Source organism: Patagioenas fasciata, chromosome 1 (assembly GCF_037038585.1).
Source record: "Patagioenas fasciata isolate bPatFas1 chromosome 1, bPatFas1.hap1, whole genome shotgun sequence".
NCBI classification, from domain to species: Eukaryota; Metazoa; Chordata; class Aves; order Columbiformes; family Columbidae; genus Patagioenas; species Patagioenas fasciata.
In genome coordinates, this window is record NC_092520.1 from 45,096,079 (window position 1) to 45,122,206 (window position 26,128).

The following is a 26,128-nucleotide window of genomic DNA, read 5'->3' on the forward strand; positions in this document are numbered from 1 at the left end:
AGGAAAAGTGAACCCAAGAAGGATGCAATCCACTGAAAGCAGTTCTTATTTTTAACTACAGATTCACTATTAGATATATGAATGTACTTTTGCTTATTATACTGACAAATACAAACCCTCTTCAGAGGTACATAGTTTATTTTTCTAGTGTTGTGTCTGTGAAGGAAGAGTGGAAGGAACAAATACATGTGCCAGTTCTCTAAAACTTTAAAAGAAGTTAACAGGATTTTATTTTCCTTCCAACATTATTAGTTGATGTTACCCTCTAGATGCTCAGCAAACGGAATAAACATCTTCCCTTTCTTTAGCAGGTGTCCACAGTCATGCCCAGTCTTCCTTGTAAGCAGTTGCAAAAGCTGCTAGTACTTTATGTTAATTTACATTGTGCCAGAGTATTAAAGGGAGAATGTGATATCAAAGGATGACGAGATGCTGTGATCTTAATACGGAGTAAATAATGAACTAACAGATTAAGATTCCTTCACTTCCACTTGCTTTTACCTGTAGTCATTAGCAAACAAACTTTTCCCTGAAGCTCTCTTCTCTGCACATAGTCTACTGCATATTGAGTGTATATATCATTAGAGACAATCATTATCAAGCCCATATTTTCAGCTTATGGTTTTCTAACAGTGAAAGGACTCGGCCAAGAAAAACCAGCAAACTGAACATTTCAGTTAAAATATTTTTAAAAGAAGACTAAACTTTTTTCAGGTTCACATAGATGTTTTCCATCAGAAACTAAAAAAAAACAAACAAACAAAAAAACCACAACAAAAAACAACCAAACAAAAATTACAACAACAACAACAAAACAAAAATCCTTATTTTTCAAAATTTAGCTAAAATCTAAGGACGAATTTTATTAATTGCTGTAAAAAACTGATGTTAGCAAATTATTTTTTACTAGTTTGACTAATATCCCAGTCCTTTGAATGGGCAGCTTTCTTTCTAGAATCCTTTTATGTGTTAAGAGATTTTTCATGAGCTCCACACTGGTCTTTCACGATGATGTTGGTAGCTTGGTTTGGCAAGACAAAGCCTCTGTTAGAAGCAGGAAAGGTGGCAGCGTCCACCTAGTGCTGGACATTACTCATATGTATGCAAGCCCAAAATTAGGATGGACAAAGCAGGCAAAAGAAAGTCCTGCAATTATAAGGGGAAGTGTCCAGATTTTTTGCTCTTCTCAGTTGAAAACAAAAGTATTGGTATAGACACAGATGTGCTTACCAGGCTTAGGTGACTGGAGACATTTTATTTTATATTTATTAATATTATAACTAGCATAAGAAATTAACTCTGACAGATATTTTTAAAAGGTTGTTGTTGAAGATGCAACAGAGTTCCTGGCTTTTATGGTTTTATATTTCAACACGTTCCCCTGCCAATAGATTCACACCGATGCTAATTTGTTTTTTGTTAATCAACGTAAGTGCTTCCCATCACTTCTGTTGGGCACAAACAATATTTAGATACAGTAACATAAAAGTGGTGGGACTAAATGTAGGGAAAGGTAAAAAAAGAGGGAAGATTCTCTCCTGCTTTATTTTGTAATATCAGAGATGCACCTTTCATTTCAGGTCCTGCTGCTTCCTATCTGCTCTCTTGGGTTTTATGCACTGCTGGACAGAATACCACTGTTACTTGACAATGGCTGTGAGTTTAAAAATTTGTGAATCTGTAATGCAAGAAAGGGATACATTTTCCTGACTGTGTAACTCAAGCACTGCACAGAGGTCTTGACACAAAAAACCTGGTACAATTGAACGGAACCATTTTTTTAAAAATGTAAAGCACTGAAGGGATGTCTAAATTTAAAGAAGCAATTCATTAATCCAGGCAACGTCATGCAAACACATCATCCCTAACAGGCTTGCCAGTGTCAGGTGCAGAAAAGCATGAACACCAAAGTATATATTGAAATATACACTGAGCAGTGTACAGATTAGGTTATTACAGTTTGCAGTAAAAGCAATGCATTTCACAACAGACACTCAGAGTTCTCATTTCAATTACTATAGAAAATGTCCAAATCCCAGAAGAAGGGGGATCGTTCATCCTGTTAATTCCCATACTGCTAAAAATGCCTCTACCCTCTTTGTTGGGCAATAAGCCTGGTTTCAGTCACGAACAGTACTTCCAAAAAAAACCTAAACAGTGACACTGTTTGAAATCTGGGAAACTCAGCTGAACCGTAAGCAATATTTCCTAGCTCACAAGCTGTGAGTTAAACAAAGTATTTAACTGAAAGGAACTGTTGGGGGTGAAGTGAGAGAGAGAGAGGAAAGAAAAATACAATACATGTTATGAGTTGGCCCCAAATCTATTGTTAAATCAAATCCTCCTCCTATTAACTACCAGTGGCTGCTGGCAGAGCTTGTCACTGTCTGCCTCTTCAGCTGCACCTCATCCACAGCTTGTTGTCCCTGTGGAGCACATCAAGCTTCTGGAAGCTAACGAACTAAACTATACTATGGTTAGGCTGCTGTATAAAGAGGTTTCAGTCCAGCTGCTGCTGATGTTCGTGGTCACCCCCTTCAGCTGCAATGCTGTCACCCATCATCTGCAGGATGCAGATGCCCAGCAGCATTAACACAGTGTGCAGCCTCCTGGGCCGCCTTCATTGCTCTGGTCTGGTAGTGGGGCTGCAAGTCTCACCCCAGCATGTGCAGGGCATTTATAAAACCTCTGAAGATGAGAATGATGGCAAAAAGGAGATATCTTTCCTTCTTTTCCTGGAGCTTTCAGGTGCTTCTTCATCCCAGTCATCTGCCCCAAGGCCAGCCAGGTAGATAAGTTAGTCTGGGGTCAGCTGCTATCTGCAGCCAAGCCTCGCGGCCCCAACATTTCACACAATAACATCCACACCTCCTGCAGCTTTTAACAAAAAAACCCCACAGCTTCCAAAATGCTGACAAAAACACATGTAAAAAGATGTTCTGCTTGTTGACATGTGCTATCAACTTCTTCTCATAGTGGAATGTTTCTGTCGCTTTGGGCATCTGACCCCCGGTGTCTTCTGAAGGATGCTGCTCTTCTCCCTCAGGCCCCAGGCCACCAGCACATTTTTGAAGACTGTCAAGGTTGCTTAAAAACACTGGCTGCATGATCTTTTTGTAGTTTATTAAAATGCATGTTCACAAATCCAAACTTTTCAGTGTAAAGGTGGAAGACAGCATTCTATCTCCATGCTGTATATATTTTGTATCATTTTGGTAACAGGTCACACTCTTGTCCAGCACACAAGAGGCAGCAAACCTGAAGAGGATACCAATCTGAATTTACTAGAAAAATAAGTGACTAAGAATTTTCTCCTGAGTTGCGAGCCATGAAAGCTATTTTCTGGGTGAAGGGATAGTCTATTTGGGACTGTGTGTTAGCCAAACATCCAGAAAACAACAACCAGAAAGGACAGTACTTCCATGTTTAGCATAATATAGTACATGTGAATATTTATAAAAATAAAAATAAGTGTAATCCTTTATAACAGAAACCTAAAGTATGATACTACCTTCAACATCATGACACACAATCCTAGCCATATTTAGATAACACTTTGCTGTGCTTGATTGGCTTTTTAATCTCTGGATCCCTGACTGGTCTAAAATGCACAACATTAAGGACACTTTTCCAACAGCCCTTTTTTTTTTTGGTGTGGATGGCATTAAGCATGTGAGACCACACCATGAAGACTAATTCAAGCCTGAGAAGCCAGAATATCATTTCTTGTGCTGCCCTGCCACAGAGATAGTCCCAGTGGCTCTAGTACTCTAAGCAAACAGAAGGAGACAGGACACTGTTAAAATGCATTATTTCCTTTACCTTGGCTAGTCCTATTCTGAGTACACAAGGCCACCTGAAGATTTGGCAATGTCAGTGACCCCTTCTGCACCTGGGATCTCAGGGACTCATCTGCTGCTGGCAGTTCAGCAAGGGCTTCACTGCCTTCTGCTTCTGGCTGAACCCTGAGTTCCTACAGCCTTTTCTGAAATTCAAAGTGGGTGACTTTCCTGAGGTCACACAGGAAGTGTATTGCAGAGCAGAAAGCAGCACTCTTCACACCCGTACCAGCAGATCTCTTAACACTCTGCACTGTACATCAGCCTCGGCACAGTGTTTACTTATTAGTTAGCAAGTAGTGAAGGGTGAAAGCCCAAGGAGCCTCACATGGACCCAGCTCGGTTGGGCTGTGCCACTGTTACACCCCCCTTTATTACTGCTTTTTTTTCGTATTGTATAAAATACTGTACATGTGGTAGATTAGATTAACTCATAATAAAAGTGCATCTGTGATTGTAAAAAAGCTTAGAATTACAGTGTGAAATGAGCAAAGAGTGTTGACAAAGAAAGAAAGATATTTTAAAGTTATAAAACTCTAAACAAATGCTTATTCTTTATTAACACATATTTAATTTCAATACCTAATAAACAGAGATGAAAAAAATTCTATGTCAAAAATTCAACACCTTTCCCTTTGGGGAATCTGCCATGAAATGCTTTGCAGTTACTGATGGGAAAAAAAAAAAAAAAAAAAAGAGGGAAATAAAAGGCATTACAAGAAATATGACAATCCAGAATTAACAGATCAAGTAGCAAAAATATTACAAAGCCCCTCCAGACACATAGCACATCCACAGAGTTTCAGGATTTATTACAGACCATAAAGAAGCAAAACAGACACCAAGAGTGGGACACAGTGCATAAATATCGGTGCCTATTGTGGTTCTAAATACCATATGCCATCTGCCAGCCCTGGAGGACACAGTGTCCTGTAGATCCTGAGGTCATGTCTACCTATCTCCACAGGTGTCTCAGACACTCCATTGTGCCCCATACGGCGGTAGATGCCTATGTTTAGGTGATCATTATGTCTCTCATCATAAGATCTAGATGATATAATCATAGAAAAGTAATACTATGAGTCCCAGATCCAGACTATTAGGAAGTGATTCACATACTTAAATTTAGGTATCTCTGTCATGCAATTTGAAATCCTGTTGGTTATCTAAGACATTACACAGGAATTCCAGAAGACCTGCAGCTGTCTGGGTAAGCAGTGTCTTCAAAGTCACAGCAAGATAGTCAGAATAAAATGACAAAGCAAAGATATTGTCCTTTTAGGAGTGTGAAAAGGAAATTACTCATTTATATCACTAATTTGTATAGTGTCTGTCGTCACAGCCGCAAGGTGTTCTAATTTGCTAAGCAAATGTTAAACAAAGCTACTGCATATTCCATAAGCCCGATACGGCTGTAGTACTTAACTACTAAAAGACAGAGAGAGGTATTAATTTCTCAGAAGGGAACAAAATTCTGGGGAGGAAGAGCCTTTCTCCAAACCACAATGCTCAAACTAAGGATGTGATTCTTAATATGAGGCCTAGTGGATCTGTGCTACTATTTATATAGCTAATAGAACCGTTGAAATCAAAATAGTTTTTTCTGAAGACTCTAATTAGGATCTATTATTATCTCTGTTCCATTTGGCCTTGAATACTGTCATGACTGCTTAGGACTTCTCTGACGCAGAATGTGCCAAGTTCTGCTTACTCCCACATCCAGGGGAAAGAACTATGCCGATAAGTGCATGAAATAGCATCTCTTTTCCTTCCCTTCCTTCCTTCCTTCCTTCCTTCCTTCCTTCCTTCCTTCCTTCCTTCCTTCCTTCCTTCCTTCCTTCCTTCCTTCCTTCCTTCCTTCCTTCCTTCCTTCCTTCCTTCCTTCCTTCCTTCCTTCCTTCCTTCCTTCCTTCCTTCCACCTTTTCCCTCTTTCTCTTGGCTGACAGGTACCATATACAAGCACTTCCCAGCCAGGCACTGGAGGAAAAAATGAAACGGGATTTCTCAAACAGCCAAATGATCCACAGAGCACTCAAACACAGGCAGATGTTTTCTACATTAAGCTGAGCCTCTAAGAAAACAATTCAAAATTCTTATGCAAATTTCACTCATTCAGCTCTTTCTCTGAGGCCTGGAGACAATGAAAAAAAACCTGAAAGATAATTCGCATGCTCATCCCAATATGGTACTCATCAAAAAAAGCTTCTCGCCTTCATCCATAGGGATTTTGCAAGGCTGATTTACACTTAGTCTTCAGTAAATCTCTTCAAGCCTGAAGAAGTTAAGAAAGGCATTCAATCTATGATACTTCAGAATGGGTGAGGTATCCGAGCTGTTTCTTGATGGAAGCACGGTTGTGGAACATTTACAGAGCTCCAATACTTCCTTCTGGTCTCTTTGTGACAGCCTTCACGAAGCCTTTCACACTACTCTGAGTCTGCGATCTGGTGGCTGTACACAGAGTATCCTTCATTTGTTTTATCAGGCAAACCCAAGTGGTTTCAGGTGCCATTACTGCTGCATTTTGAGAACCTGTAAAAGGAAATACTATGACCAATGGTATTTCAAAACCTAGGTGTGGTTTTCTTCATATTTATAAGAAGGCATTTAGACATAAGAGGTGAAAGGGGTGTTTTAAAGCAACAAAACTGCCTATTTTCATAGTTAGTCTTATCTAAATCACCACTTCCACACAATTACAATTAAAGGCTTTCCTTTACACCAACAGGAATAGTACAACACTATCTTTGCATTCTTCTGAATGGCTTGGAGCCTTGAATTTAACATCATCTTGTTTCTCAGGTTGTTCTAGTATCTTCAGAGGAAAATGTTACTCCTTTTGTGGTTTCACAGAATCATAGAATCACAGAATTGGCTAGGTTGGAAAAGACCTCAGAGATCATCAAGTCCAACCCTTGGTCCAACTTCAGCCCATTTACTAGATCATGGCACTAAGAGCCATGTCCAATCTCAGTTTAAAAACCTCCAGGGACGGTGAGTCCACCACCACCTCCCTAGGCACCTCCCTTAACCTTTTTTCTTCTCAAAAGCTGACACAGGTTGCATGTGTCAATTAGTCCTCAGCTTACTGATATCTATTAAAGTATTCCTTCTATATTCAAGCTTTTTTTGTTGTTATTCTGTTTTGGTTTCTATTTTTATGTGTGTTTGGCTTGTGTTGTTTTTTGATGAGCATTAAATTTTCTGAAAAGTTAGGTCCATCAGATGCTCCTGCCCTGTTATGGAAGAACCACCATGTGTATGATTCAGACACATCGCTTAGTCTGTGCAAGAGGCTTTGGGTAGCTCTGAGCTAGCCCAGATGTCTTGGCTTTCAGGCAGAAAATCTTGAATTTATTTCGCCCACCAGCACACCCCTCGCACTTGGCTCAGTCACCTTCATCCATGCCACCAGCTTTTGCAGCAGGGTAATACGGTGGGCAACATTTCTTTGGGCTCTTTCTAGGAGGTCTGATGCTGTTAACAGAAGCAAGAGGTGGAAGGCAAGGTGCCTGCAAAGGAAACACCGTGCTGTGGGAGGACTTGTGTACTTGGTTCTCCTAGGACACCATACCTCACATTCACATGCCTACCGCAGAAATAATTTGCATCATATCATGTTTATGTGAGGCCAAGTGAATTCAACTTGGTAGTCTGGAACTTCCTTTAAAAAGGCCCATTAGTGTTTCTCATGGTCTGACTGGTCACCCTTCTTACAGGATTGTGCTCTAGGAATCTCGCATGGGAATAGTGATGGATCTAATGACTCCTCAACAGACACACACACGCAGATGTTTCTTTTCCATGCCACCAGTGCCACCTGCCAGAAACACAGAGAGAGGGGAAACAAACAAACAAACCACAACAAAACAAACAAAACCCCAAACAGACCAACAAAACCCCATACAAACAAACAAAAAAAACCACACAAAAAACCCCACCACACCATCACTGCTGTAAAAATTATACAGGTACAGGGTTTTTTTCCTCCAGCTAAAACATTCAATTCCACACCCCCTGCTTAAGACACTGTCAGATCTGTATCTTAACAAGGCACTGATTTCAATTAGTTCCTTTGTTTCCCAAATTACTGGATCTTAAAAATACCATAAATTTAGAACCCATTCATGTCAAAGATAAACCCCAGACTGAACTGTCATTTCCAAACACCGTATGCAAAAAAATACATTTTGGGAGGAAAAGAAGGAAACATTTTTTGTGGTATTTCTTTCTTTTCTACCAGGAGAAGAAGAGGCTGTCTGACATCTCGACAGAGGTTTGGAATATTAGAAGTAATTCCAGCAGAAATTAGTGGGCCAAGTGCAACTGATGAGGAAGTTCTAGGAGGCAAATACACATAATTTATTTCATGGTTCCGTGGTTTACAAAGAGAGAGAATGCAGATATAATGTACTGTTCTGCTTACAAAATCCAACATTAATGAGAAATAAAATATACAGGCTTTTTTTTCTGTTAAGGAATCATTTTCCTCCCCCTTTTTTCCCCATTAAACAAGCTATTTTTAAATGGAAATTCTTACTCTTGTGCTGGCTTGGGCTACTTCAATCTATTTGTTTTTCTAAAATTGTGCTTCCAGAGAGAAGTGTGTGGAACATTTTCTGATTCAGGAGTTTGAAAGGGGGAGAAAAGTAGCTTTTAAAAAGGTTGTGCTTGTCAGCAACTCCATCCAGACAAAAAAATTGATTTAGTTTTTAGAGTAATAAAGGCAGCAGGAAATTAGTTGCCAACTGGCCTCTTTCCTTTTCCTGGATTACACAGCTCACTCCGGTCCACATCTTTCTTTCAGCATTAAAATTGATGTTTCAGGGCACACCTCACAGTTAAATGGATGTGTGTTTGTAGCAGAAGCTGGCACATCTGTCCTACTTTTATTTTGCTAGATCAGATCAAAGACAGTAGCAAGATGCAGCATTACAGACTTTTATGGCTACACCACAGTACAAACTTGACAACATCGTCACTTGTCTTGGTTGTTATGGAAGCTGTTGAAATTACATTAGCGCAGGTACTCCAGCTCAGGCTATAATCATGTCTTAATTCTGTTGTGTAGATGCAGTCATATCCATACTGTGACAGGTCTATGAGAGATATTTGGATGCTCAGTCCCATGACAGATTTCAGTATGTCTGTCTGTTAACAGTTTTTGCTAACAGAGAGTTTCAAAACATGTACTGCACTTTGGGACACTGATTGGCTAATTCTTCAGCAGAATATAGCTGAGATATCCAAATTTGTTAATTAATGAATAGGGAGTTTAATATTGCATCAAGCTTAATTGCACATCTGGCACATTATCCAGGTAATGCCCAGTTATAGTGTCTCTGTTTTCACATTTGTCATGATACTTTCCATAGGCAAGATCTGAACATAAACAGGGATGCCAGATGTCTCCAGCCATTCCTACCTCAGAAAGTGTCAAGTCCTGAATTTTATGTAACTGATAAAGGAGGGGCAGAATTTAGGCCCTACTGTCTAGTGTATAAACACAGAACAAGGGGTTAGGTGATGAGCTCAGATGTATAAAACCGTACCTTAGACAATTATTCATCTACCCTCTGTTGAATGTATAGGTCTGGTGTCTTGAATCTTAGAATTGAAAGGAATTTGATGCATCCCCATGCATACATTGCCTGAACTTCAAGAGACTCTGTTTTCTTCCTGAGCAAAATTACAAATTACACATAAGTGTCACAACTAAAAGTAATTTAATGTGAGCTTTAATGTGAGCCAGGGAATTTGGGGAGATTACATGCTCTTGATCCCTGATCTCCTGAATTCAAATTCCTTTTTCTTAACTTTTACATGTGAGTCTTTTGGGGTTATTCATACACAGACACACACAAATGTATTGTATGTAAATTTGTTCAGCAGTCATTGAAATTTGACCTAGTTGTGTTTAAGTCTTGAGAATTCAAAAACAAACATTTTTTTTTTTTTTTTGGGGGGGGTGGAATTTCTTCCTTAACAATTCACACAGCATCACATGAAAGGTCAGACAGGTAAAAGTCCATCCTACCACTGTGTGTCATTCACTGAGCATGACTATGTCAAAACTAAGCATGATGATCAAAAGGTGAGCAGAAGGGCATTCAGTAAATATATTTATATAACATATTTTCAGGCTTATTGGCCTATTTTATTCAGTTAAAGTAAATTTCAAAGCTAAATTTCAATAACTCCCCAATTCCTAAGTTCTATGAACTGCTGCTAAAGTTATATTAGAAGATTTGTTAAAAATCACTGAAAAATAATCCATGTAAGATTTAATCTGGAAATAGGCCTGACATGATTTATGTTTATTCAGGCAAGTTAAAAGTCCCGCCAGTGTTTGGTGTAGGAATTGTATCCCATGTACCACTTGGTGCTTCTTAATTCCACAACAAGTGATTACAATTAACCACACATAGGGCCCACAGAAACCACCAGCTGGAGATTTAGCTAGCGATGCCAGTCAGGCTGTAAAACTATACTTGTGACCAAGACCTTGAATGACATAAATGGGCTCACAGAAGCTAATAAACCATTTGTATGAAAGATGGTTTGCAGGCATATGCCTCTCATTTTTGCTGTTTTCCCACAATAGTTCATGAAACTCTGCATTAAGGGTATCAAAGCTGTTCTCTATCTATGTGTTGGATAGCACACAAAGTATGGGGTGCAAACTCCAGTGCAAGTCCAGCGGAGCATCAGGAAACAAAGAGTAAACAGGGAGGATAACAGTGCTGGAATGAGACTGTCCAACCTGCCGAGGTAGGTGGGGGAACCTCTGTCACGGGAGCGGTGTAAGAACAGGTTGTGCCAAATTCAGTCGGGATGTCAGCTGAGTAATAACAAACCCTGCAACATATCCTGCTTCAGGGTAGAAGGATGAGTAGGGACGTTACAGACTCATGCAGTGGTATTTATTTTTCTGTGATTGTAAGAACTAACCTCTAACTATCTTCACCAGATTCTTCTCATGTACAGAAGTCCAGCACACATAGAAGATACATCCTACTGATTAGGGGTATTATTATTACTGAGCCATTTAGTTTAGTCTGTTAATTTCTAAAGCCAGCTCAATGGTGGAGCATTAATAATTCTTATAGTTGGTAAATGCCATGGCTACTGTTGCCATGGTTTCAAAAGGAAAGAGGTATTTTGTGGAAAAGAAGCAACCTCCCAAAAATAAGAAATTACTAGCATCCTTAGATACAAAAATAAACAGGTTATTCAGGATTAAACACCATACAGGGCATCACTCTGACTTCCAGGAAGATAATGCCGTTCTATACTTCATATTCTTCCTCTCTTTGGTAAAAAGAGTACTGTTTTATTTTGTCTAACACAGTCACTGATGAGACCATAGTATTCTCTGCAACCACACTGCTTTAGAACATGTATATCTGACTACCAGGGAGATGTTTCAGAGATTAAGAGCTATGGTGTCTAGGAAAGTACAGTATTATATTAAGTACTACATGAATGTCTGCAAGCAAACCTTTTTTGAAAGCATTCGTAGAATCCCTGTGCATGTATCTCAAGAGATACTGTAAAACATCGCTGGAGAAATCATGGAGGCTTTTTCTGTGCTATTGCACAGGGACTGAGCTACAAAACCGAGCGAGCTGAACAGATGTTCTGCTAGAAGAGAAAAAGACAGCAGCAACTCCAGATAACCTGCATTTGTCCAACAGTAAGATCCCCTCTGCTATTAGAAAATTTGCACGCTGAGGTCACTGTCTGCTTCTTCTTCCCAGCTACATAGCTGAATTCCAAGAAGACACCATGGTAGGCAAGCCTGAAGAAAAGCAGAGGGGAAGAGGATACTCTGTTTGGGGTGGAAGGGAAGACAGAACTTGGAAATACTAGTTTCTCTGCAATGTTATTTTCTCCCTATTTTGGCCAACAGGGAAACCTGATCTCATAGTGCCTTAAACAAAGATTTACGGGCTGATAGCAGAATCTGTGGGTGTGTGAAAAGCCTGACAAAAACTTTAAGAATTTATTTATGGTTTCAAATATTAAATCCATATGGGAAAGTTCATCTGCCTTGAAGTTTTTTTCAGATGCTGTAGAGACTGTTATTGATTTAATAGTTTACTGGAATATAGGAAAAAGAAGCATGACAGGAGAAAAGCTAATTATGATAGTAAGACACGTATAATTCAATTTAAAAAATTAGTTACTAGTTTTCCTCCATCATGATTTTTCCCTAATCACAGTTTTCTCTTCATTAGGGGATAATTACCTTCACTGCAAAGCAGACTATAAATGCACTATTTATACCAAGAGCAGAAGATTTTAGAGTTTCATTTCTTGTCAGAAATGTTATTACCACTGAGGCAGTCTTACTTTATTATATGCAATAGGTCACTAGACATGTCAGCATATCTGTGTACATTTGGTGATGGTTCAAAATTATTTTAGCCCTAATGGACAGCTTTAACAAGGATGGTTTTACTGATTAGCCCTTTCATTCCAGACACTGAAAGCCACAACAGCAAGAGCTCCTTTACTTCACCCTCCTCTGCCTCTCCCATTTTCAGATACAAGCAGCTTTTGAGTAATGTCTTGTTTCTTACACAAGAAGTGGCACTACAGAAATACAGCACTAAGCTATCTTGCAACCAAACAGTACATGTGCTAATTACAGTTCCCACCACCTATGCAAGGTGGGCAGTTAATTACCATCATTTTTAACAGATGAGAAAATGCGAAATGCAGGGAAGAGAGAGTATGCAGCAAACCAGAGCTCAAGAGTCCCTCTTGCTTATCTCCATCATTATTCCTCTACTTTGAGCTGTGGTTCTGCATCACAATTGCAGAATCACAGAATGGTTGGGGTTGGAAGGGACCTCTGTATATCACCTAGTCCAACCCACCTGCTAAAGCAGGTTCACCCAGAGCAGATCACACAGGAATGTGTCCAGGTGGGTTTTGAATGTCTCCAGAGGAGACTCCACAGCCTCTCTGGGCAGCCTGTTCCAGTGCTCTGGCACCCTCAGATTAAAGAAGTTTTTCCTTATATTCAGATGGAACCTTCTATGCTTCAGTCTGTGCCCATTGCACCTCATCCTGTTGTTGGGCACCACTGAAAGGAGTCTGGTCCCATCCTCCTGACACCCACCAAATTGTCGGCTGCCTGGTAGCTAAAGACACTGTGCACAGCTGCATGGAAAACTCTGCCTCAGTCACTGGGTTCCCCTATCTTAGCCTACTAGTGAGAATCACCATGGCAAGAAGGAAGGCCCTAGATGAGCAGTAGGGCACACCCAGACTTCTTCACTAGAAATCTCCACATCAGTCACACAGATAACAGGTGATAGGCAGTGTGGTCTATATTTAGTCAATTGAGTACCTAAGTTGCTTTTTTTCCATTCCTTGATACTCAGAGAAGTGTTCGGTGCATCCAGAAGAAGATTCGACATGCCTGAGATCAGAATTGCCACATGTTAACAGAAGAAATTATATCTTCCTGCAACCAGCCTAGCTCTTAGCTAAAAAAAATTACTGACCCTAATTTTTCCTCTCTATTATATCTTCCCTACTACTTGCTGAATGTGTTGATTTCACACAGGCATCTGAATTTGCACGTAGTAACAGTCGGTAAGTGATAGTAATATGTAGCAATCCCTTTACCATAGACTTTCTAAATTCTTCATTCCCACAAGTTCCTGGAAGGCAAATGCTGTAAAATTGGGATATGTTTCTTACTTGAAGGATTAAAGGATTTGAAACATTAAAAAATGACGCATGGCACACTATGCAAAACAGCCTAGAAATTATTGCAAAACTACTTCATTCTCTGTCTTGTACAATATAAGGTGACAGAAAGAAAAAGTTCCCAGAAAAATGGAATAATGGGAGAGTAATATAATCTGTGGGGTTTGTGCCATTCATGAGTTATTTTTAATGGGCCAGACCATGAGGTCATTATTTCCGATGCAGAAATGATGATTTTACAAAATAGTGGAGTACTATTAAACAAGGACCTAAATAAAAGGAAAATTCAGTCACCCACTCCTGTGGAGAAAAGAAAATGTAAAATATATGTTTCTCTTTTATAAATTTCCACTGGATTGGAAGTCCGATAGGAAGATGAATACATACCACAAGAAAAAAGTATTACTTCGTACAGCATGCAAACTGAAAAGTTGAGGAAGCAAAATGAAAATTTGGAGGAAAAAAGTGCCACAAAATGAATAAAACACTGTTTGCATAGAACAAAACATGAAGAATTTCATTCAGCTGGAAATGATAGGTTTTTTTTCATTTTCAGATATTGCAGCATTATTGAAAGACATGAAAAGGATGAAGCAGAATTTGTCGCCTCTTTCCAGAGGGAGCTGATTAAAACGTTCTTCAGGGTCCAACTCCCTCTTGCTGCACAACTTGGAAGAAAGAGTTGAGCTCAGGTTTCTCTTCTCTAGACTCCCAGCCCATGGAGTCTCTCTCCTTCCCAGTGGATATTTGTTTATTACAATTTGATTTCAAAATGGAACAGGTCCAACAGAGAGAAAGAATAACTAAAGATGCAATACTTGATTGCTCAGTGGGAAAGGTCTCCTTAGAAGAAAGTAGATTTCCAAACTCCCTTTCAGAATCAGATAGGGATGGGGTTTGTGTTTCTTCGGCATCTTGGGCTAGTGCCCTAATCATCAGGATTATGAGAGCTGGAATTCCTTCAACAGATGTTCTTTTTGAATCCAGCTCAAAAAAAATTGGAAAATTATGTTTGGAGAATGCAGAAACTAGTATTTTTGATATTGCCAATGTTTTCTTAGTTTTTTTTTTCTTTGCTTACTTTTCTTCGGTCAGAGTTGTTCTTTCAATTTGACCTGAATTCTCAACTGGTTTCAAGCTGACTTTTGAATGTTTCCAAGTCATAGATCACTTGCTAGAAACAGAAAGCAGGTAGCTGCAGCCAGCTCTGGTCTCAGTACCAGTGCAAAACCCTCTCCTCCTTCACTCTTCATACCCATCTCCTGCTCTGCTAGAGTCACAGTTCCATGTAACCTTTAGTGGCTGCCACTATGAGAAATTTGATTTATCTCACAGTGGAAGTTATGGAAAATTAATCTAGTCTAGACTTGCTAACATTTTGGCAAATTTCCCATGAAGCTCTATAGAAGCTTGCACACATATTCTTGAGTCCCTTGAGTACAAACTCCCTTAAGTCTCAACCTGAAACCATCTCATGAAGCAAGCAAAGAAGGTTGCTTGGCTGCCACAGTCCTGCAGGCTCTGTAATGTCAGAAGAAAACTCCAGGAGGTTGAGGCAACACTCAGAATGAAGGTCTGCTGTCAGGGAATGGGGCAGCACAGCATCCAGCCCATCAGAGAGGTCCTGTAGGAAGGACCCAATCCTCTCAAGTGAACACAGGAAGGGAGAGTGATTTCTGCCCAGCTCCTTTCAGTACTTCTCCCTGACTTTTTCAGCATGGGCTTTCCTGTGGGCTTTCTGGTTTGTTCCTGGTTTTGGACCTGTGACATGAATATCTATGTGCATTATGACATGAACATCTAGGGCACGGAAGTGGTCTTGCTCCCTGTGTCTACAGCTGAGAACAGGGTTGTATTTTTGCTAGCTGACTGCAAGTCCATGACACTATCTGGCCAAAAAATTAACCACCTCCAACAGTTTGATGTTGAGCACAGTTAAAAGGCTTTGACCTCCTGTGGCTCTGATACGGCTCAGCTCTAACAAAGGAATAACAACATACGAGTTCTAGCAAGGGAATTACTTATTGTTATCGGTAGGGCTGGACCTCCTGGAACCTGATCAGTGTAAAAAACACCCTTCAATGCAGATAACTTAAGAAACTATTGTGGTGTTTTATGGAACAGGTCTACTCAGACATCAGATATTGCCTCACTAACACTGCACTGACAGGTTATTCCAATATTTGTCTATGGAAAGAGGCTTTTAGACATGTTTTAGTGGAGATATCTGTGTTTGGGCAGCAGGAAAAGTACAGGACGACACAAAGACACAGGCATAATTTACACGAAGTTGGTTACCCATTAAGGGGAACATGGGCATGATAACAAACCAGAAAAAGCAGCATGCTATACAGAGATAGTGCCAAGGAACAAGTGCATTACTTCTGAAGAATACAAAGGATAAATAGGGAAACTGAAAAAAAAAAAAAAAAGGCAAGGTGTCAATGAATATGAGAGAAACTAGCCCTCATGGTAAAGCAATGGGAGATAACTGAGATACTTGAGAACAAAAAACTGCAGAAGAATATGAACTGAAACACAGGAAGACGTACAGCCAAAAGACAGAGAGGAAGAAAAAAGACAACACATGCATGTCAGCATCAGAAAAAAAAAGGAGCCTGGACAGGGTTGTGGGCTCTTACTAAAGAGATCCTTTGGGTTTGTCAGCCGAGCACTCCCAGAGCATACAGGGCTGTGCTGTCTGCCAAGAGGACAGATGAGCAATGTGAACCTCAAGCAGGAAAGGACCTGAGAAGGACCAGCAAAGTTCTGCTGATCATTCTGCATGCTGGAACAAGCAATACAGTCAAAATCGCATCCAGTTACAACTGATACTCTAGACCAGCCTCCCAAAAGGGGCAGTGCGTTACAGGACTGAGGAGATACAGAGCCTGGCTGTGTTTGAGAAAGGATCTGAAGACACATTTCTTGTTATCACTGGCTGTGATGCAGGAGTGGCTCCAGTGATGATGGCGTTCTCACCACTTCTAAATTATTCCTGGAGAAAATGCTGTGGAGATCGGATCAACAATGGTGATCCTGGGGCTTTTTGAAATCAATAACAATGATTTTTCAAGTAGAGCACACTGCATGAGACATCTGTCTTCACTGTAGACATGTAAATATCCTCTCAGTCTAAACTGTGCTCTCTCACTGATGCGTGGGGAAAAGATGCACCTACAAAGAGTAATTTATTTCATCTGCCTTGGGTTCCCACTTTAGTCTGGAATGAGTTACCTTTTCAGAGAAACCTCTGTGTCAGCTATAGAGGGAACCAAATGGCTTAGATTTAGCCAAGAAATGGCTAAACTGACATGGATCTCACATATGATGTCATCTTTCAGTAAAATCATTTCCAAGTGGTCACTGGGAAATAACATAATCCAAAAAACATTAATTTCCAGAGCTTATAAGTATAAAGAGATTTTATTTCTATTTGAGATTTTGAATAATTGTGCCAAAGAAGCTACTTTCTAATAATAGACCTAACATTCCTAGAAGAAAACTTTATCATCTGCACACAGTGTGGCTTGGTCTGCACAGAAGCTACACATAAATACTTTTGTTTTCAGTTATTAAAGTCGGAGGGGAAAAGGAGTGACAAAAACACTTTCAAATGTTGAGATTCTGATGTTGTAGTTGTCGCACAAGCTGATCTTTCGTGTGCTAAAAATTTTGGGATATTTTTATTAATAATAATATGTATGTTTACATGTCACATTTCAAGATCTCAAAAACATCTACAGGGAATGTTAAGTATTGCCACTAAGTGTTTTCAGACAAATTTCTGAAAGAAAGACAATTTATATTGGAGTCATCTGCTGTAACTCAGATGCGTGCCATTGTTCCTTTTATGACTGTTAACAAATCCCATCTCCCAAGGGCAATTCATCTTATGCTAAGACAAGCATTTATAACAGGTCAGAAGAATGGCTTTCCACCTATTTTCCTCCATTCAGTATCAATCAAGCCTAAGGTAATTGTCTCCGACTCAGGTGCATAACTTTTCAATATCCAAAATTAAGAAAGACATATCCCAGAAACACTCAGCTCTCTCAAGGATATGGTCTCCTTGGCCCTGTTAGCCACTCCTAAGCTCCTCTTGAACATAAGAGATTCTTTCCGCAGTTTTTTTGTCCAAGGGGTCTCCCACCCAAGGTCAAGAAGTGAAGTTGGAGCAGAGCTGCAAACCGACTCCAGCACAGCATTCACAGCACTGTGCTGCCTCCTGTTCCCGTGCCTCTGTTTACAACCAAAAGCAACATCAAGTCCAATTTATGTAGCTATTTGTATGCAAATTAGGGGATATTTTGAGATGTATTCAGCTTCATGTAGGAGGCAGGCAGCATTTAAAAATGTGTTTTTCCCAAGATGATAGTGAGGTTTTCAGTTTCTATTTTGCTCATCCTGCATTTGTTGGCAGACTTGTTCCTGACACTGATTTATAAGCTTTTTAAAGCCTAGCGTGTCTCACACTTCCTTGCATCCAACAGGGACTCTGACCAAGTTTCCTCTCCTTCTCCTCTCCAGCAGAACCAACTTGCTGCCTTCCCCTCTCTCGCTATTTTGGAGCACCCTCTCACGCATGCTGCAATGACAGATGATCCATCTTCTTCTCCCTCCAACAAGGCAAACTCACACATATGCCAGAGCTTCCATCAGTGTTCCACTGCCCTCACGCCAGGGCTTTTTCTGGCAACCTTTTATCCAGTGTTAAGGTCTCCTTCCCTTTTCTTTGTGTTCCCCAAATACTTTGACTTCTCCAGTCTCTTTTCCAAGCCCAACATCTCAGCATCTCCATTCGCCTTGCTGGATCCAGATTTCTTCTGTGTCTTCCCACTCCCAAGCCGTGAGTGCCTATTTCAAACTGGGCACGTCTTATTCCTGCACCTAGAACTCCAGCTTCCCCCATCCCTACCTTATGGGCTTGCTTACTTTATCTTCCTGTCCATCAAGATTTTTGTATTTCCAGGCCTCCTATCTGCCACCTGTAATAATCTCTATGCTATCTCTATCTTGGCTTTATTTCTGCTTGACCTTGACTCTTTCCATGTGTATTTCTACTTCCTGCATCAGTTTCCTATTCCACCCGCTTTTGCTCTTTCCTGTGTCTCCACATATATTATCTCATCTCCCTCATGAGATACTTATTTTCTTACTCCTGATGTTTCCTCTCCTATGTTCATCTTTGCTGATTTCTGCGCAACTACTAACAAACTTTCTCTGTAACAGGCCAGTTTCTGCTGATGTCCAGGTTACAGATAATGTAGGGATATGTTCATCATTTAACCAGCTTATTAGTGAGATGGACTTTACCCATACATCACATTTTACAATACAGAGTTATAAGCAGGATAAAGTGGACATTTTTGCTTCCAAAATGCTGTGAGCATATTTTTTATCTTTACCACACCAGGGTAAATCTAGAATAACTTCACTGAAGTCAGTTGCGCTACACTAGCATGAAATAAAAACATTGTGACAGTTGTACAGATACCAAATAACTTGCCTCAGCCTTCTAAAGCTCTGAAACTACATACATAAAATAAATTAGTTTGTGTCAGAAAGTGTTTCAGGGCAATAGAATCCAACCATCTCCCAGTACTGTTGGAGCAGACCCTGGCATGGTTTCAGTACAAAATAGCACTCTCTCAAAATAGCTCTCTCCTGAGCACAAGCCAGGGACCGTGCTCAGTTCGAGTACTGACACCTGGTTTGGAAGCTAAAAGGTTTAATTGCACAGTCAAAGGCCATTCCATGCCAGCTGGCCTCGCTGTCAGGAAACTGTCACAAACACATTTGGTTCTCTTGCATGTGTGTTCCCAAAGGTGCATCCCTATAGTCAGTCCAGTGTTCCACACTAAGGTCCCATCACAGAATCACAGAAACACTGAATTTTTACAGTTGGAAGGACCTCTGGAGATCTTGCCTGCAGCGTTGAGAGGTTTCAGACTACAAGTTTTGCTTAAAAATGGCTCTGCTTATAGAAAGGTGAACATCAAAACCAGCGTCAAGCAGCATGTGACACTGTGGCAGAGACACAAAGCATCACAGAATCACAGAATGGTTGGGGTTGGAGTAGACCTCTGGAGATCATCTAGTCCAACCCACCTGGTAAAGCAGGTTCACCCAGAGCAGATCACACCGGAATATGTCCAGGTGGGTTTTGAATGTCTCCAGAGAAGGAGACTCCACAACCTCTCTGGGCAGCCTGTTCCAGTGCTCTGGCATCCCCAAAGTAAAGACGTTTCTCCTCATATTCAGGTGGAACCTTCTATGCTTCATTCAGTCTGTGTCCATTGCCCCTCATCCTGTTGTTGGGCACCACTGAAAGGAGTCTGGTCCCATCCTCTTGACAACCACCCTTGAGATATTTATAAACACTGATGAGATCCCCTCTCAGCCTTCTCTTCTCCAGGCTGAACAGACCCAGCTCTCTCAGTCTCTTCTCATAAGAAAGGTGCTCTAGGTCCCTAATCATCTTCGCAGCCCACCACTGGACTCCCTCCAGTAATTCCTTGCCCTTCTTAAACTGGGGAACCCAGAAATGGACACAGTACTCTAGTTGTGGCCTCACCAGGACAAAGTAGAAGGGGAGGATATCTTCCCTTGACCTGCTGGTCGCATTTTTCCTAATGCACCGCAGGACCCCATTGGCCTTCTTGGCCACAAGGGCACTTTGTTGACTCATGGTCAACCTGTGGTTGACCAGAACTCCCAGGTCCTTCTCTGCAGTGCTGCTTTCCAGGAGGTCCTCCCCTAACCTGCACTGATGCCTGGGGTTATTCCTGCCCAGGTGAAGGACCCTACACTTACCCTTGTTGAACTTCATCAGGATCTTCTCTGCCCAGTCCTCCAGCCTGTCCAGGCCTCACCTCCTGCTGTGTCAGCCCTTCCTCCCAGTTAGGTATCATCTGCAAACTTGCCGAGGGTGCACTCAGACTCTTCATCCAGGTCACTGATGAACAAGTTGTACAGGACTGGACCTAATACCGACCCCTGGGGAACCTCACTAACTACAGGCCTCCAACCAGACTCTTCACCTTTGATCACAACCCTCTGAGCTCTGACACTCAGCCAGTTCATGATCTATCTCACTGCGCATTCATCCAGCCCGCACTTCCTGAGCTTGCCTATGAGGAGGTTGCGAGAGACAGTGTCAAAAGTCTTGCTGAAGTCAAGGTAGACAACAGCCACTGCTCTTCCTTCATCTACCCAGCCAGTCATACCATCATGGAAAGCTAACAGGTTGGTCAAACGTGATTTCCCTTTGGCGAATCCATGCTGACTATCCATGATAACCTTCTTTTCCTCCACATGCTTGGAGATTATGTCCAGAATAATCTATCTCCATCGCACATATGTTAGTTCACTAAGACTCCACTCTGGAGTAAACAAATAGTTGTGCTGGTAAGCACCTCTCAGAGCAGAATAATCCACCCTGAAGTCTAGATCCAGTCCTGAGTATGTCCTAGCTCACACTTCAGCCAAAGAACATTTCGAAGCACTCCAGTGTCAGTGATTAAAACAGAATAGGTACCGGTGAAGGGACTGCTTATCCAGATGGGGAGAGAAAGAGTCAGGGACTGGTTCCTCCCAACCACCCATGGGGAAGTACAGGATTCTGGGACAGCAGTTGCTAGGTCTCTGAGTCCTGTGCTCTGCCACCACAATCTTATTGCCTTCTTTCATAAAGTTTTCAAGCTCCTCTCATCCTTGATATGCCCCATCCTCTTCCATCCTGCAATGTGTCTCTAGGAATATGATCAGAAAGAGTGTCACAACAGGTCTCTTCTGGCCCAAGGCACTGTCTGCCAGGATTTTGCCACTCATATGAACTTCCTACATGCTGCAAGTAAACAAAATAAAAATAATAAATATCCCAACAGCATAATTTTTTTTAACATCTGTTCCTATAGCCTATTATTTAGTCCTTGTATTTACTTTCAAACATTTGGATGTTGTCTTTGATACCATAATGACTGAAAATGGTCCAAGTATACATGTTTCCTCTTGCACTACAAGCTTCCCTGTTCTGGTAGACTGAAGGACTGATCTTACTACTGTCAATAACTTACAGGCTCTTATTTAAGTATTTCCCCCAAGAAACAGTTTATTACAGTAGTTAACAAGCACTCACTTAGTAAACTGCCCTAAGACAAAGCTAAGGACAAGTTAATGGTGTAATAAATCAGTCATTATGTTAAATGATCAGTTTCCACTGTACAGTATTATTGCTTTATTGACCCCTACTTAAAGATTTATCACAGTAGTATTTTATGGTGGTTATAGGACACATGGTTGTAATGCAACAGGGTGCAGTTTAGCTTATGCTTCTGTTTCATTTTTAATTTCATTTAGCGCTTGCTGTGGACAAAGAGCTGAAAAAGTTGGAAGCACAACACGTGAGGACAGAGAAGGTCGCTTTGCTGAATGGAAGCAGGACAGTAGGTACTGGAGGAGTGATAGAACTGGGGAGATGCTTGTTTGCCTCAGAGCTGTCATGCAGACACAAAGCTAATGAGGCTGTAGACAAAGACTCTCAGACCCTTCTACAATTTTGCCAGTCAAAGATGGTACTACCCTCACCCCATTTCCTCTGTTTTCCAGGTTATTTCCTCTTCCTATCCCCACCAATCAAGGGTTACTGTTTTCTCCTATCTGGCCGCAGATCTACTTTAATTATTATTTCCTTAACCGTTTCCATCCAGTTGATGCCAGGTTCCTAGAGAAGTATTGCAGCAGTTGTTCTGGAATGAAATTGAGTTGTTTTGGCTAACACTGGAAAGATACCACATGCGCCTATATGAGAGAACATGAGACGAAGCCTAAACTAAAGCAAGGGCAGCAAAGGAGATTAAGGCTGTGAAGGTAGGAGTCATCTCTGGGGGAAAGTGAGGATGTCCTAAGTCCACTGTAATAGGAAATAAAGTGTTTGTGTACGTGTGGTGGGAGAGTAATGGCCTGGGGGTGTGTGGTGTTGGGAGGAGATTCCAGGCCATTTAGGAGGGAAATGAAAAGATGTGACAGAGAAGAAAGTCAGAATGGAGAGAAAATCTACAGCAGCAATTCGTTCTTAGCGAAGCAAGCCTTCAGATATAGCATGTATCAAGCTCACTTGTCTGGTTCATCAGGAACTAAGTCTAGACCACTGATAACTACAGCATAGCATTGAGTAGTCACTGTTCCATGCTTTGACTACAAGTGGGAGAATTAACACACAAAATCTTCTCTTTCGTGGCCTGAAACAACAGGCCTGAAAACACTAAACTCTTCATCTGACCTCACTCAGGTGAGGATGCATCTAAGTTATTATTTTGTTGCCACTTTACAGCTAATTATCCTTCAAGAGGACAAGGTTCTATTCTTGCTAATACAAGTAGACTGTCCCTTTGATAAATGGGACTGAACTTGGATGTTGTGTTTGTATTAGTGAACTAAACATCGCCAGGCAGTGTCTCTGGGCGCTCAAGCTAAGTCACCTACATCGCTATAATAAATTGCTGGAGGAGCCTTTGCTGTGGCTTTGGCCCAGGCCAGCTACAATACTCCAAACAGTTCTCAGACATAACTCAGGATGTAATGTACTGTACACAAATGCAGCCACACATTTTAGGAACCCTTTCTGTGTCTGCTGGCCACCATGCCTTTGAAAAGCCATGTCTAATTTAGTGGTATAGATGTGACCAAAGTCAGGAGTTCATAGATGACACCCAAGTTGGGGACTTGGGGAAGCAGTCAGAATAGTGAGAGGCAGGGCTCCCATTCAGAGGGACAAGCTGGAAAAGGAGTCAGTCAGGAACCTTGTGAAAGTCAGCAGAGGGAAGTGAAAAGCTGTACTTTTGGGAGGAATAAGCCCATGTACCAGCACACACTGGGGACACACCGGCTGGAAAACAGTTTGCAGTGGAGGACAGGGAGGTCTTTTTGGACACCACGTTGACTACAGGCCACTGGTGCCTTGTGGCAAAGAAGGCCAACAGTATCTCATGCTACATTAACGGGATCTTGGCCAGCACATGTCAGAAGGTAGTCTTTCCCCTCTACTCTGCCCAAATAAGATGCATCTGGGACACTGGGTCCAGTTTTGGGCTTCTCAGTGCAAACAAGACATGGACACTCTGGAATGAGTACAAAGGAGGTGACCAATCTGGCTGCAGGCTGGAGCCCATGATGAATGAGAAGGTATGAGACTTGGGAATGTTTGCCTTCAAGAAAAAGAGATTACTGATGTCTGCAACTGCCTCATGGTAGAGCACAGAGATCTTTGAATCTAGTCTTTGAAGTTGGCCCTGCTTTGAGCAGAAGGCTGGTCTAGAAGTGGATGCCCCTTTCTACCTGTGTTATTCTTTTTTTTCTTGTGATTCTGGTACGTGAAGCCAAAGACAGAGAGCAAACCCATGCGTGCTGAATTACCCCTATCTATGTGATCAAAAGAAAAGCAATTTTCCCCTCATCTCATTTCCCTCTCTTCTACAATGCTGGACCTGCAGGCAGGAAAGAGAGTTGATAAACACAAGGTCTGGCAAGAGTATTGAGAGGGCAGCAAGACGGAAGTTGCCCCTTTGTTTTTCTGCAAAGGTAACGTGGAAAAGGAAGGAGTCAGTTGTGAAACAATCAGCTCCAGGGAAGGCACTGTAAGCAGTAAAAGAAATGTGACCTCAAGGCCTGTATGATGCTTCCCTGGATTCTCAACAAGCATTTTTTGTTAAAGATCATTCTGAAGGAAAGAAAGAAAAAGAAAGAAAAAAATAAAAAGAGGAGGAACAAAATACTATTTTCTAGCTGGTGGAATTATGTGGGACAAATCTGTCAAGAAAAGTCACTCAGGTCCTTCATTTTGCTGCAGTCATTCAAACTAGATTTCTTTCAAAATCAGTTGGAAAAGACCAGATAGAAAAGGATGGCATCCTGGGGCATGCTATGCAGCAACATGCCAAAAGGGCTGATGCCTGGTTTTTATGTCCTGTACACAAAACTAAATAATGAGCAACTCCACTAAGTGCTATAAAGGAATGAAGAATCAGGACCTGAAGGTACTGCTGGGATACAGCCAAAAGACAGTAAAAGTGGTATTTTGGACATCAACATAGTAATATGGTATTTCCATAAGAGCATATATAAAGACAACTTTCCTATTTAGACTTTATTAATTGACTTTTGTGCTAGCCATGATCCATATTTGCAGTGGTCAAAACCATAACTGAAACTCATATAAATGGTGGTGAGGCACTGGAATAGGCTGCCAGACAATTTATGGATGGCCCATCACCACAAGTGTTGAAGGCCAGGCTGGATGGGGTCAGGAGAAATGTGGTCCAGTGGAAGGTGTCTGTGCCCATGGCAAAGGGTTTCGCCCCTTCCAGCCCAAACCATTCTATGATTCTATGTTCAATGTTGTTTTAAACTAGCTCTGTCTGGTAGCGAAATCCACCCAAGAGCTGGGAAGAACGTTCAGATACTTCAGCCTGTGATGAACCCCAAGCATCCTCTGCATTGCCAGTAGCCCTACCCAAATGAGACATTTAAAAATAGCTTGAGGTATGTTTACATGATCAGCAGTCACAGCAAGAGATGCAGTGAAATACAGCCCCACTCAGCTCCATGCATAAGAGATTATCTTTTAAAAGATGACATTGGCTACAACAGATGTTATCTCCACACGCATTCCACCTCTGGATTTTACTAATGTAAAGAGTTCAGAGCTTCAGATCACAGCCAGGGACAAAATATAGAGAGATTTCAAATCAAGTTATCACAGCAGGACTTTTGGCACTATTAACATTTCATGGCACCCAGGAAGAGAGATGTAGATATTGTTTAAGTAAGGAAAACGGAAAGGCAAAATCCATTCTCTGTCTTTATCAGTAAACAATCCTTTAGTGTTGTCTTCACAGCTTTTTGTCTGACATCTTTTAGTCTTATCCAGATGGAAGGAAAACAGGGAGAAAGACAATGGCCAAAATATTAAGATACTTTGTGCAAAATATCAAAGTCTTAAAAAGAGCGATGTTGTATTCAGTGATGAGCTCTATACTGACATAGCCACAGAAACTGCAGTCTTCTATCTTCAGCTGAAGTGAACAGAAATATCACCAGGAATATAAAATAATCTGCAAAATTTCCTATCAATCCTTGTGTTAGAACAGCAGAAATTAACAAAGAATTTGTATTCATACCAGTTAATGAAACCATAGTGATCTGCCCTGTATTCCCCCAATTTTATTATCAGGATGTCACTTGTGAATGGCTGGTTTAAAAGACAAGGCCACTTGCACCAGAGGGCCTGGCTTAATGGTTGACAGATGTTGTTCCTGGCTAATCTACTTTATGATTTACATTGCTCAGAAGAAATCTATTAATTTGTTAGCCACAAACCTGAAAGATGTTCACATCCCTGATGCTGAACAGCACAACTAGCAGCATATGACCAGTATAACAAATCACACTTGATAGTCTAATACAATGTAATATAATTACTAATGGAGTTTCCCTATGTTCAATTTGCGGTCAACCAACTTCAGAGTGTGTAGCAGTAAGGATCACTATATAACAGGAACAT